The sequence below is a fragment of the Schistocerca gregaria genome, chromosome 3 (assembly GCF_023897955.1).
Source record: "Schistocerca gregaria isolate iqSchGreg1 chromosome 3, iqSchGreg1.2, whole genome shotgun sequence".
Classification (NCBI taxonomy): Eukaryota; Metazoa; Arthropoda; class Insecta; order Orthoptera; family Acrididae; genus Schistocerca; species Schistocerca gregaria.
In genome coordinates, this window is record NC_064922.1 from 873,346,887 (window position 1) to 873,361,546 (window position 14,660).

At 42.6% G+C, this 14,660-nt stretch overlaps 1 long non-coding RNA gene across 1 annotated transcript; it reads left to right on the plus strand.

The window, feature by feature from the left end:
* Nucleotides 1–11,485: 11,485 nt before the first annotated feature.
* Nucleotides 11,486–14,198, plus strand: LOC126354935 (uncharacterized). The gene is made up of 2 exons (XR_007565408.1): nucleotides 11,486–11,558; nucleotides 13,882–14,198. It is a non-coding gene; the product is annotated as an uncharacterized LOC126354935 (long non-coding RNA).
* The last annotated feature ends 462 nt before the right edge of the window (nucleotides 14,199–14,660 follow it).

Here is a 14,660-nt window from a genome sequence, read left to right on the forward strand (position 1 = left end):
ATCCAACACACCACAATCGATCTTCACTCAACTACATAAAGGAAGCAAATGTGCAGAAGTAGTCAACCGAACAATCTACATCCTATCGAATAACACTCCAACCCAAATCAATCATCTTCTCAAATTATGACTTGGTCACCAAAGCCGCCCAACACATACTAATACTTGCTATTCGGTCGTCTAGAGGTCATCAAAGTTAACTCTTACAGATCGATGCACTCCAATAGGTCTCTGCAATTGGGCAGCTGCTCCAGTTATTTATTATTATTTATTATCATTTGTGATCATTTATTATTAAACACTGTCTCTCCCCCAGCCACCGAACCCGACGTCATTCACGCTGCGCTGACAATTTCCACTCATAAATCTTAGACACTCTCATATATAAAAGCCTATTCACTCCTGCCAAAACTCAATTAATAATAAAAAACATACTCCCTTTCTAAGCATATATTAGAATGCATTTAGAACAAATAGACAAACACAATTCCAAGCAGAAGTCCTACATATGATTTTTAAAAAAGACCTCAATTTAGGTTATCCGACATCTATTTATATGTCCTAATGATACAGCAGTAGATGAGTTGCATCATCCACTCGCTCAGTCCTTCAGCACACACTTTCACGGAACTTGTTCGACTTATACGCCACCCACCCTGTTATAATAATTTTGTACAAACATTTACGCCCCCCCCCCCCCCACATACAACCCAGCTCAATAGAATAATAATTCTTTTTCCACAGATAATCATAATAGGTGAACGAGCAAATAGTTTTACCTAAATACACACGCCTCTCACCGAGGATAGGGCATTTAATATTTCATACTTAAACACAGACCAATGATAACAATATTCCGACTCGCACCTTGTCCTTGTAATAAAGATTAAATTCATTTTCCTATATGGTATCGCGAAAAATTTTACAGCAAGTCTGACACTGGCCAATCATGTGACAGTATTTCCTAATTTCAGTATCATAGTTAAACCATACCTAGTCTACTTTGCAAGTATCATTGCGAGCATTGATAGATGACTGCTCAGTACATCCATTCACACTTAAATCTCGAACACACAAAAACGGTACAATTATACCAGACAATGCTATACATATTTCTGAGACCATGCGCATAGTACTCGATCAATCTCTATGCATATGGCGGTCACAGAGCAATCTCGCCCTCCTATGTTAAACAACCGTCCTCACCTCGGCATTGACCAGCCTACCCCGCAACATCGCTACCAAATTAATCCTCAACAAAGCAGACGAATATACCTATGCTTCTCTTCTCTTGACTAAATAGAGCTTTCCTAGTCCTAACCCCTCCAAGTGCACCACATTTCTCGAGATGTAACCAAGTCTTGGAGCTTAGCACACCATATCGATCTATAGTAACAGATCTCAAAGTGCCTTACTTTAATATCATACAGTTAAGAAGAACAAGAACGGAGTTATATTTATACGCAACGTTGTTCGACACATTTTTACGTACATCACCCAATGTATCATGTGTAAAGTATTGTAGCTGCATACGACTAGAACGCAGGCTATATCACGTGACTAAAGCTCCCAGATAGAACACTGGAAACAAAATCGACCTTCAGCAACTTGTCTTTCTCTAGAATAAAAGAGTCAACGTTTAAATCGTACCTAGTTACAGCTACGTCTCAATCGATAATCCTGTACACTCTCTGTTATCCTTTAACACAGAGGTGGGTAAGTTTAGACGTGAATGATTCTCTGTCCTCAAAAGCATCAAATACAGTATTCAACTCGCGTGTATCACAGCTACCTCAGTAGACATACACTATAATACGAACACAACGAGAAAAAACTGACTACTGTCCTTATTCCGCATGCTTCGATGTCATCGTTTTCCTACATTCCTCTTGTTACAGCATACTTGACTCCATGTACAAATTGCTCCCTGCGAACGAGAAGTAAGCAACTACATACTCATTTTAACCGCATTTCGGTGTATATTAGGTTAGTCTATACCTATGCTCTAACCAGTTTTCGCATTTCTTTCGATTTTATGTAACATCCATCCATAAGACCGCGACATAACGTATCGTTCTGTGTTCTAAAATTGCCTGTAAATGTAACCCAGGCATATCCAGTCACCTCCACATCCGGAAGGCGCTTGCTCTGTTTTCTGTACCTCTATGTACATGCACGTCTCGCGGAAGGCTCCCATGACCGGCGACAAAGTAGTGTTAACGTTCGCCGCGAGTTATATCGAAAGCGGTGTTCAGATGGGGATCCACAATACGCCACTCACAGGGTAGTGTTTGAAAGGTGGATCCGCCTCGCGCAAGGTACGAAGCTGTGTTCGAATGCAGATCCACGGTATACAATACCCGAGTTAGCTTATAGTGTAGATCTGCTGCGTACTATATATCCAGAGCTGTGTCCGGGGTCGGATCCACCACACGCAGCATCCGCGATAGGGTTCGCTGGTGGACCAAGCATGCGTTACGTCCGGACAAGTATTCTATGCTCGAAGTTTGTTCCACCAGCCGATGGGTCTGGGTCTGGTAACATTTGCTTGGAGCCACTTCATGAAACATGTTTAAACTGACGCTGGTACTTTACGTGTTGGATTTCTTCACACTTACTACTCACGTCCACTGAAGTGCGCTCTAGACCTCATTGTCTGCTTCCAACACACCACAACCCATACATAAGAAGCTAAAGAAGCTAGTTCAATCAGGCAATATTGTTGTTAAGAATTTGCACACTAATTCCGCAGTCATGAGAAAAAAATTAAGTACTGTAACTTTTTAAACTAGGAGGTCATTCGACGAAAGGCAAGAAAGACAGTTCATTAAGCTTATCCGTTACGGATGCTTAAGAACTGTAAGGTGTCAGGCAAATCCAACACCTTCCATGAAAACCCTGACATGATAAGCAAATCCAGTAGTATGTCACATAGCTCCGAATAAATCATGACATTAAATTAACCAAAGCAATACGACTAACGAGTGAGCAAATGGAATACCACAGACTAACACAAGAATGCCTAAATGCATGTCATACCTTCCCACTGTGAGACAGAGGGGAGAAACGACAACAGAAGCCGAGAGCAGAACCGTGTTAAGTTAGAAGGCCCTATGATAAGGGGTGGACACCCAAGTCACCAACTAACCGCTAGGACCACCCCCACCCCATGTTAAAAGCTAGAGCCCTCCAGAAGCACAGTATAGATCTTGCGATAACACAAAAAGGGCTACCCCAGCCGCAAGTTTTAGCGTGAGACTTTTTCGCGTCTGTTACATTAGGACCACCCACCAGCCCATGTTAAAAGCTAGAGTCCTCCAGAAGAACAGTATAGATCTTACGATAACGCTAAAAGGACCACACCAGCTGCACGTTTTAGCGTGAGACTTTTTAGCGTCTCTGTTATGTTGCAAACTTTAAAAACATTGCCCCACCACAAAAAGAATAACGTTTTTCATTGGATAGACAAAATTTTTGTAGACGGAGCTTAAGGTTAACATTGAGACCCTGATTGGTCAGATGAAAACACAGCCAGATAGTTTTTTTTAACCAACTTAGGTAAATTGTAGTAAGACGAAGTTAGGAGTAGAGTTGCTTCCGAGATGGCGAGGTGAGCGGAGCTGTGCTGACCGCCGCTACCCTGACGCTGCCTAAACACCGACAAGATAATGAACGCACGCGATGCCGCATTTTTGAGCGCATAAGGCTTCACTCAGAACTGCAAAAGTATCATCTGTTACACCCCCTTTTTGTGTAATACTAGTGTCGATCGTCAATTAAAGCTCATGGTGTTCACATTTACCACTTGAAGTAAAAATCTGAAACGCATTGATTTTTCTGTTATATAGTTATTGAGAAGGCACATCAGCCACTGTAGTTTATGACAAGTTATATAAGTAATTAAAGATAATTCAGGGTCACTTTAGACCATTTTGATAGTTTTCTCTTTTGTGAAACTTAATTTAAACCTAGATTATAGATGTGATATGGCATAGGTCATCCTTCGATCCATTGTAGAACTTGGAAACATATTCAGGGAATATTCGTTCACATTTTTGTTTTCACCATCCTGTACTAAAGCATTTCCTTTTATGAATAGTGCAATTTATAAACAATGTTTTGTGAGTAGAATAAAATTTCCAATGGTAAACTTAACTGCTTTTTCGTTATTTTACCAGCTAACTAGAAATAGGAAAGACTTGAACCTCTTCCCCTAAATTATTTAGTATTAACATTCTTTTACAGGGAGAGCAGTGGAGCTGACGCTGAAATCATTAAGTATTTGGTTATATCACCGCTAGTCTCACTGAACTCTTCTGAACTCTGCATGTCATGTGTGGTCTGACGTCTCCTTACCAGCAACAGGTCCCAGGTTCAAACTAGTCAATTCCCTTAAAAAACACGCTCAGAGCGTTGTTGCGCGAAAGTGGTGGGGAGACACGATATAGAACAAACACACACCACGCAGAATGTTACAGAACACCTTACTGCTTATTCAGTACATATATGGAAAACTGTACCAGTCATTTTCTTTTAAATTTTTACTCCATAAGCCGGTTTTCTAATCTTTTCAGTTTCATCTGCAGATGGAAGGAGTCTCATCTGCAGATGGTGTATATGAGATTACATGACTATTTCATAGCGTAAATCTGGGTGAAGGCTCTGTGACAAGAAAACAGAACATGCAGAAATGTAACACCATCACCACGAATAATACCTATACAAGGAATGCAACATTTTTTCCACAGGACCAAGAGATTGAAAATAATCCTTGTCAGAAGTAAACACAGTGTGAATGTTGCGATGGATTCTTTTAAATGATATTCTCTCATCAGTTCCTCCATCCGTGTTTGTGATAGAATGTTTAATCCTACATGTCTCTTCCTGCTTTAGGTAGAAGAAATAAGATAGCTCTTGTTGGTTACAGTACTTTACTCCCACAATAGAATGGTGCATCCAGCCGTAGATAAAGGATAAGTGTAAATTCGATAGCGTATTTGTGTGACGAAGGACAATAGAAGAATTTGGGATTGAGCAAAACGTCCTCTCAGTTCATAGCTCCATTGCAAAGAAATCAGTCTCGTTATTACTTAATCCCACCGACTTTTCTCGTATTTCTAAACTGCATGACTTTCTGACGTTCAGCTATACGCTACGACCTTCAACCTCCCGAAAGCGAGTCCATTGTGCTAACCACTGCACCATCACGCTCGGTACTCGCAGGAAGTAACCATTAATAGTGTATACAAGGTGACTCAAACCTTTTGATTCAGACTGAAAAAGTCATAGTGCATCCACAACCGATTATACTGAGACGTAGAACCAGTAGTCGGATATTCACATTTATTGTTTTGTGGAACTACACAGCTCACACGACCTAACAACAACGTAGCTCACATTATAAGAAATGTTCAGAGCGCCGACCACCAGTCTCAAGGCATCTATTGCGATGTCTGAAGTGAGGACAATCCCCATGCCACCTACTTGGGTTGCCACCAGCAACAGTTCACTGTCGATATATGGGTATGGGCGGGCGTTGTCCAGGATCACCTAATATGGCAGTATTTGCTGTAATCCTGTTTTATTAATCCGTGATAACTGGTGTTCCTCTTAGATATTCTGCCACAGTTCTCAGAGATTGTACCCACGTTGTCCAAGATGCCTGTGCCCTGGTACAAGAGACACCAGGGACCTTTGAGAGAATGCGACTACTGAACTTGATGCGCCGTTGCCATGTATCCATTGAGTCTCGTAGTCGTCACTTTGCACTATTAGTATGATCTACACTGTTGCAGTGCAGTATATGCAGTGTATGTCCATAAGGCAATAAATGCCCATTTACGACCATTGGTGCCCTATGGCATAATAATCGCTTGTGGACTCACTATCATTTTTTTCAATTTGACCCAGTAGCTTTGAGACACTGTGAATGAAAATAAAGACTGAAGTACAAATCTAATGAAATGTCGTGGGATAGGGCCTCCCGTCGGGTAGACCAGTCGATTGGTGCAAGTTTTTTCAGTTGACGCCACTTCGGCGGCTTACGCGTTGATAGGGGTGACATGATGATGATGATGATGAAGACAGCACAACATCTAGTCCCAGAGCCCAGAAAATCTCCGATCGAGCCGGGAATCGAACCCGGACCTCTTTGCAGGGCACTCCATCGCACTGTCCACTTTTCCTTTTTTTTTCGTTTTTGATAGTTGTGTTTTGGTCGTTGCGGACGTCACATGACATCCGCTCAAGTTCGTTTGTCGATGCTTCCACTCAGTTTTTTATTTCACAGGCCAACCAGCTCTCTGACCAAACACGCTGAGCTACCGTGCCGGTATTCACTCAGGTATCGGGTCGGACCTGAAGTACATCCGAAATAGATTAGCTTTACAAGTTCTGGAGCAAAACAGATGGACATGTAAATCATTGAGAATTGTTAAAAAAAACGTATCTTTCCAGTGATTACATCTGTCAAAGATAACACATCAGATAATCGGAATTTAACGAGTTGTAAGGTAAAACAAAGTTGCACTGCGTTCAGATAAGGATTTTTGGTACAACTACTAGTTGTATGACCATTCCCGAAATAAGTAAATAATCTTCAGTCATTAAATATCAGAAGCCGCCCATCACGGACAGTCTTGCATTCAGCAGGTAATAGTTGTCCATTTTTATTTCCTGTTCATCTCCTGCACGATATGCTTAGCGCGAACTTACAGACGTCGAATACAGAATGATGATTTATACAGGGTGACAGTTATCGAACCATATGAAATAAAATCGTCATAACTTCTGAACGATTTGCGTTCGGACGTTCAAACTGCACGGTTGGCCACGGGGCCTGATGAGAATGTGTATGCGCAATTTGAACGTAAAAGTGAACAAAATTGGCGCGTTTAGGGGACTGAGAATCCACATTTCGCGATCGCGAAGTCTCTTCTGTCCCAACGGCTGAATGTGTGGTGTGCAACGTCCGGTCATGGAATAATGAGTGCGACATTCTCTGATGACACGGTGCCTAACGAACGGTAAGTGAGGGCTTTGAAAGATGATTTCACACCCATTATCCAAAGTGACCCTGAATTCGACGAGACGTGGTTCATGTAAGACGGAGCTTGAACCGATCGAAGCAGGAGAGTGTTTGATGCCCTGGAGGAGCAGTCTGGCGACAGCATTCTTGCCCTGGGGTGCCCAGACACCACCGACAAGGGCTTCGATTGGCTGCCCTTTCCTCCGGATCTTAACATATGCGACACCGTTTTTGTGGGGCTATATCGGAGACAAAGTGTACAGCAATAACACGAAACCTTTTCTGAGCTGAAGACAGCCGTTCAGGAAGTAATCAAGAGCCTCAATGTTCTGACGCTTCAGTGGGTCATGCAGAATTTCGCTATTCGTCTGCGCCACATCGTCAAGGCTAAACAGTGCTGACACCACGACCCCGCTAAACTTACGGAAGTCGTGCAGATCGAAAATGCCAAACCGCATTGCTAAATGGAATGTCGCGCTGTACAGAGTGCTTCCGCCAAGGGAAGACCAAAGCCATAGAACGCCGAGCTTTGGATGACACATAGGGAGCACATTGTGCAAGCGTGTAGTTTTTCACAATGTGGCCGACACTGCTTTAACATCTCTCATGTTACTGTCAGCAAACCTACGTGAGTTACACTGAGGAGGTAGTACAATTGTCACACAGTCATCATTTCATTACATTCATTCGTCAGGGATGCGTCAGAACCGGTTTGGATTTTCTTCTAAATAATCCCACATAAATCCCGTAAGCATCCCTGATACGTGTACAAATCCGTAACATAAAACTTAGGAGCAAATCTCTGTGGCAGTGGAACGAGTCAGTACAGGAAAGTAACCCCAGAAAAGTAATAATAGATAAAAAGTGCGAGTATATAAACCCTATGCGGACGACAAACTACAAGTTTTCTTTAACGCAATCAACAATATAACATGGGTATTAGCTTAATCTATGACCAGAACTCCCTGGCAGAATAGGAGTGAGCCATGAGGAAAGTGTTCAGTTTAGACTTGAAAGTGCATGAATTACTGCTAACATTTTTAATACTTGTGGTAGCTCATTGAAAATGGGTACAGTGAATATTGCACATCTTTCTACACCAGAGGCAAGGAGATACGATCCAGATGCAGATTGGGTTTCTACTCAGTATTAACTGAGTGAAAGCTGCTAACTGTTGAGGTGAAAGAGCACAAGCCGTCTGGCTTGCCTCTTTCCATTTATATGCTAAATTCATCTTTCCCCTGTCATCACTAACGACAGGCAGGACACTTCAGTTTCATCACGCTACAATTCTCATGACGACATTTAATGCTGGAGAATTTAGTTTCTAAAACTCCAGTGGTTATTTTTCGAGGCTTGTTGTTCCGTTCTAAGAATCAGCGAGAAACGTTGAGTTCGCATAGAATTCAGAGGGCAACAGGGGAGACCACACTGCATTCAGAGGTGTAAATCGATCTTACGCTTGTCACGTGAGATGGCTCGCAGAGTTCCCATGTCAGCCAAGCTAAGTCGGGGTCCGCGGTATTCGTCACGCTTCGGCTCGTAGAAGCGTAGGGGTGGTAGTCTCAAGTGCTGGCTGCCAGATAATAATTTATGGTGAGAAATGATAAGTCCTCAAATATCTGGGCCTATGCGGTGCCGGCCGATGTGGCCGAGCGGTTCTAGGCGCTTCAGTCTGGAACCGCGCGACTGCTACGGTATCAGGTGCTAATCCTGCATCGGGCATGGATGTGTGTGATGTCCTTAGGTTAGTTATGTTTAAGTAGTTCTAGGTTCTAGGGGACTGATGACCTCAAATGTTAAGTCCCATAGTGCTCGGAGCCAGAGCCTACGCGGTGGGAGAGGAAGCCTCACGTAGTTCCCGTCACGTTGGTCAGGCTGCCGGAAAATCAGAAGTGTATAGACGACGCTCTGATTCCGCCATCGCCTACTGACGTGAGACGGGAATTTCGAGAGCAAATTGGCGGGGATGATACGCTTCGATTGGCCCGCATCTGGAGACATTCTGTGATATAGTGAATGGCAGTTTTCACGCTACTGGGGAAAACAATAAGGTTTTGCATGATTGGCGGTTTCGGCCATAACGTCGCAAACCGCAGATTCGGGAGCAGGGGCATGTGAAGATAGAGACTCTTAGTTTGAATGTGGATGGTGAAAGGTCACTGGTTTTAGACGTCGAAGACGGTGGATGGGAGTTCGTGGTATCCGAGTCTTGACGAGCGACATTCTGGTTCAGCTACATATACATCTACATGGATACTCTGCAAATCACATGTAAGTGCCTGGCAGAAGGTTCATGGAACCACCTTCACAATACTCTATTATTCCAATCTCGTATAGCGCGGAGAGAACAAATCACCTATTTCTTTCCGTACGAGCTCTGATTTCCCTTATTTTATCGTAGTGATCGTTTCTCACTATGTAGGTCGGTGTCAACAAAATATTTTCACATTGGGAGGTGAAAGTTGGTGATTGGAATTTCGTGAGAAGATTCCGTCGCAACGAAAAACACCTTTCTTTTAATGATGTCCAGCGCAAATCCTGTATCATTCGTGTGATAGTCTTTCCCATATTTCGCGATAATACAAAAAGTGCTGCCCTTCTTTGAACTATTTCGATGTACTCCTTCAGTCCAGTCTGGTAAAGATCCCACACCGCGCAGCAGTATTCTAAAATAGCACAGACCAGCGTAGTGTAGGCAATCTCCTTAGTTTCCATAGTGAGATTTTCACTCTGCAGCGGAGTATGCGCTGATATGAAACTTCCTGGCGGATTAAAACTGTGTGCCGGACCGAGACTCGAACTCGAGACGTTTGCCTTTCACGGGCTAGTGTTGTACTGTTCTTCTCATCCTGCAAACATCCCAGGCTGTGGTTAAGCCATGTTCCGCAATATCCTTTCTTTCAGGAGTGCTAGTTCTGCATGGTTCGCAGGAGAGCTTCTATAAAGTTTGGAAGGTAGGAGACGAGATACTGGCAGAAGTAAAGCTGTGAGGACGGCGCGTGAGTCGTGCTTGGGTAGCTCAGTTTGTACAGCACTTCCTCGTGAAAGGCAAAGGTCCCGAGTTCGAGTCTCGGTCCGGCACACAGTTTTAATGTGCCAGGAAGTTTCTTAATCTCTTTAGTAGATCTGTTACATTATCTAAGTGTCCTGCCAATAAAACGTAGTCTATTCTCACATGCGACCACCAACGGCCGATTTACTGCGACAGCGTATTTGTGAGAATATGAGTGACTACTGGCGATATGTAGCCGTTGATGTTTCCAAAGGATGCTTACCGTTGCCAAAGTACCGTTAATCCCGGTTGCAGAGATATTACCATTTGACTTATTATTCAACCACTGGAGTAACTAAGACTTTTGGTGGGCTGCATTCGTATTAGTGATTGAATTTCCAATTAGAACAGTGTAGACTCCCCACCAATTGCTTCATACCTTAATTGCAAAGACTTTTTCTGTGGTCGTGCCTCCGATTCTTATGCTAAGCCATTGTGTTTAATATAAAAAAAAAACATCAGTTGATTTTATTTGCACTTCATTTGAAGTAACATGTAATTTGCTACAAATTCATTATTATTAATATTTTTCGATTCAGTTAATATAAGTTTCCTTTAATTTACGTCTACGGTCACAAACTTTTTGTTAACTGATTACCGGTTTCGGTCGTTATTTATATGTATTTGACGATGCTGGTGCTGATGCCACATTTAACATTTGACGATGCCACTATGGCTGCAGTACATTAGGACTTTGTTTTTGTGAAACAGATGTGATGATGGTCATTAAAGACCGAAACCGGTAATCTGTTAACAAAAAGTTTGTGACCATAGACGTAAATTAAAGGAAACTTGTTACAAATACGGGTCACTGTTTTTTCGCGAGAATTTCGCAGGTTGTGAAATTAGCAAGTACAGTCATTCAGTAGCGTTTTATAGGAATTTATAAGCTTAGGATTCCATGTTATGATCATTTCAGAGACAGCGATTCCGCGGAGCAACAAAAATTTAGCTTCGGGTCTTAAGGGATGCGTGAAACAATCTGGGCAGTTGTATCATTCCGGTACGATTTCAGATCGACACACAGCGATATTTTGCTGAGAAGAAGCCGATCTTGTTAACAACAAACGACATTAAAGAAAATATATATTAAGGAACGAATGTCTTGCCCTGCTTGCTTTAGATTTTACATGTTACTTTCTCTTCAGGTTCTCTTTGTAGGTTTAGCACTATAAATTTAAACGACGTGACAAGCTGCAGAAATAGTTTACCACTCGTCTCGCAATGGTATATTAGCGGGTGCGCCTAGCTGGCAGAGTCTCGCCTGAGCGTCCTTGGTGACGCAGCCCGGACTACAGGTTCCGCCGCAGCCCTCGCTGCCGGCCGCCCCCGCCACACACCTCATACCCCGAGAGAAGGAGCGCCAGCCACGCCCATGCCCCGGGGCAGCGCCGAGTGCATCTCCAGCCGCTATAAATGTGCTGCCCGACATCCGAGGGGCATCAGTCGACTCAAAGCGGCAGTATGAAGACCCTCGTAAGTATACCGTAGCATTCACTCCTACCGTTTTATCTGTCTAAGAGGACGCATCACAACGTCAGCGACCAGATGAGAGATATTTCGAGTGATTATCACAACAGCGATTCTTTCCCTCTCTTCTGCGTGCACAGCGCATAGAAGTGCACGTTATTAGGGTGAGTGTTTATTTAGGAAGGTCGTGTGGGAAGTCTCGAGCTGCAGACACTGGTGCAACTGTCAATAATGTCTGAGCACATTCATGCATGCACATGGTTTGTTGTGCTTCATGATAGTGCGATACATACTTAAATATGCTGTGTTACAGATTCATAGGAAGAATATAACTATCGTAATATACCATTCGGTTACATATACTCTCCTCTTCCCCCAGCAAGATGCATGAAACATGCCGTGCGTGGAGGAATGATCAAGGAGAACAATATAACCGAGCTGATTTTCATTATTTGATTAGTACCAATTCATAGGAGGTCATTTGACAGGTGCTCCAATTTTGGTTTGTTTATAATTTTGATTCATTACTGATAACATTCTGTAAACCACAGTAATAAAAGCACAGTGATAAAGATATTGAATGTTTGTTTATTTTACTCGCGTTAGGAGAATCACAGTTTGATGATAAAAGCGTTATTGCATAAAAAGCTAACGTATGCACAACTTAAATAAAATAATACATTGAAGTGAGCAAATTGTATGGAACGGATGCTTTGAAGACGGACATTACAAATGTATGAAGAGAGACATTTCTTGAACGTTATTAAAACGACAGATTGGACCTCAGTGGCACACCATGTCAGCAATATGGTGCAGCTTAGCAAGACTCGCAGAAGGGTAAAGCCACATTTCTTGTTCTTTAGTTTCCCGAAGCGGCAGATCTCACTATGTTCAACGCATGCCATGGCTCTCTGTGCCTTGGTAGGACTGACTCAAATGGACTCACGCGTCCAACAAGTTGATAGCAAGCAGCCTTAATCTCTCAGACGATGTGCTACATAGTCCTTTTAGATAACGTTCTTTCCATCCATTGCCTCCCTACCGTTAATCTGAGGTTCTCTAGAACTTATATACCTAATATAGGACTACTAAAATGTACCCATCTTTAACTAGAGATGTTCATCTTTGTGCATCACGAATGATGTTACCAGTGACGGAACGAATCTGCGGTATTTTTTGTGATTGCGAACCAGAGATATTCTTTAATGCTCTTCATATTTGAGGCGTTAGCTACGATGTAATTTTTGTGACCAAAACACTTGTTTTTCCAGAGATGTTCCTGTTTTTACTGCTAGTTTCATGGAGGTATGATAAGCGTAACTGTCATGACGTCACAAATGTTAGTTGTCCTGAACATTAGCTTCTGGTGGTAGCGCGTTGATAAAAAATGAGAACTTAAATAATTTACGGGTGTATTAATCATTTTGATCACACTCTGAACTGCCGAGCGGTTCTAGGCGCTAAAGTCTGGAACCGCGCGACCGCTACAGCTGCACGTTCGAATCCTGCCTCGGGCATGGATGTGTATAATGTCGTTAGGTTAGATAGGTTTAAATAGTTCTAAGTTCTAGGGGACTGATGGCCACAGCAGTTAAGTCCCATAGTGTTCAGAGCCATTTGAACCATTTGATTTGAATCACATTTCATTCGTAAGTTCAAGTGACATTTTGTGTTATATACATGAATTTTGGTCGCAGTGCTTTCTTTTACTGTAGAGGTTATATTTCTGTAGTTTGACTTTAGATTTCCTACCAATTCAACTCTCTCGGTGAACGCTACGAGAAGGAAAGACTGGTAACCTACGGAACATAGCAAAATATGTTCCTAGCAGTTTCGGGAGGAGGACACAGACCGAACATCAGTTTCGGCTGTCTGTATTAAGGAAAATGCTGGATTACGAAAGAACCCTTTTCATATAACACACTTCTCTTTTTGGTTATTCGAAATGTATAACAAAGAGAAAGTTTCATTAACGACGCGAAACGCGTCGCATTACTGGATCACATGTGCGTTTAGGAAGAGACAAACGTCTTCTTTACACTGTATTATTCACGAAACCACCGTAATATTTTCTATTTAAGACATTTGAGCACAAAAGATTGAAATTAAAAACAAGAAACAGTCGTAGACGGCAGTCTAGTAATAATCTGGGGCATCTAACATGGCTATGCTGGCTTTATAGCAACGCATAGCGTAGGTCTTTAGAGCTATCTCCCGTTATTATACCTCTGTGGCTAGTTTCATTATTACATCTTTGACCAGAGATATTGCTGTTTTGTTGTTGGCTCTGCTGCAGTGTCTGTGACCAGAGGTGTTCTCTTTGCCACAGGTGTTCCTGTTTGTGGTGCTGGCTGTGGTGTGCGCGGCTCTGGCCGTGCCCGGCCCTCTGCCCCTACCACGTCCTGGCCCAGTGCCGATCCCTGCTGCGCCCAGGGAGACCCTGCGTGGCAGCGAGCAGGTCTACTACGGTGTTTACTACCCGTATTTAGTCTGATGATCTGACACTGTACTCCGGCATCATCCAGTGACGGCATTATCGACTTGGCATCGACACGGACATCCCCTCTAAAGCTCCTGGCCAAAATGTGTTTTATGTATACTTTGTCTGGACTCCTACTTCTCAATAAAAATTATTCTATCTACTGAGTATTGTTTAAATGGTTCCATTTTCATTGGTTATTACCAGACTCGTTATCCAGTGTAACGATCAAACCAGTTTAATGTTATTTACCAATATTTATGACAACAAAAACTTCAAATAGTTAACTATTTACATTGTCCAATGACACAGGGTGACAATTATTGAACTACATGAAAAAAGAATATATTACTTACAAACTACGACGTGCGAAAACTTGATTCAAATTGTAAACGTCAGTAGAGCTATTCGGGTTTAGGTTATGATATGTTCGATATGCCTGCCATCATTGATGAGAAGATGTGGCGCAGACGAATAGCGCAATTAGGCATGACCCGCAAAAGTGTCGGAACATCGATGACTTCCTGAATGGCTGTTTTCAACTCAGCAATGGTTTTGAGGTCATTGCTGTACACTTTGTCTTCAATATAGACCCACAAAAAGAAGTCGCACGTGTTAAGATCCGGAGA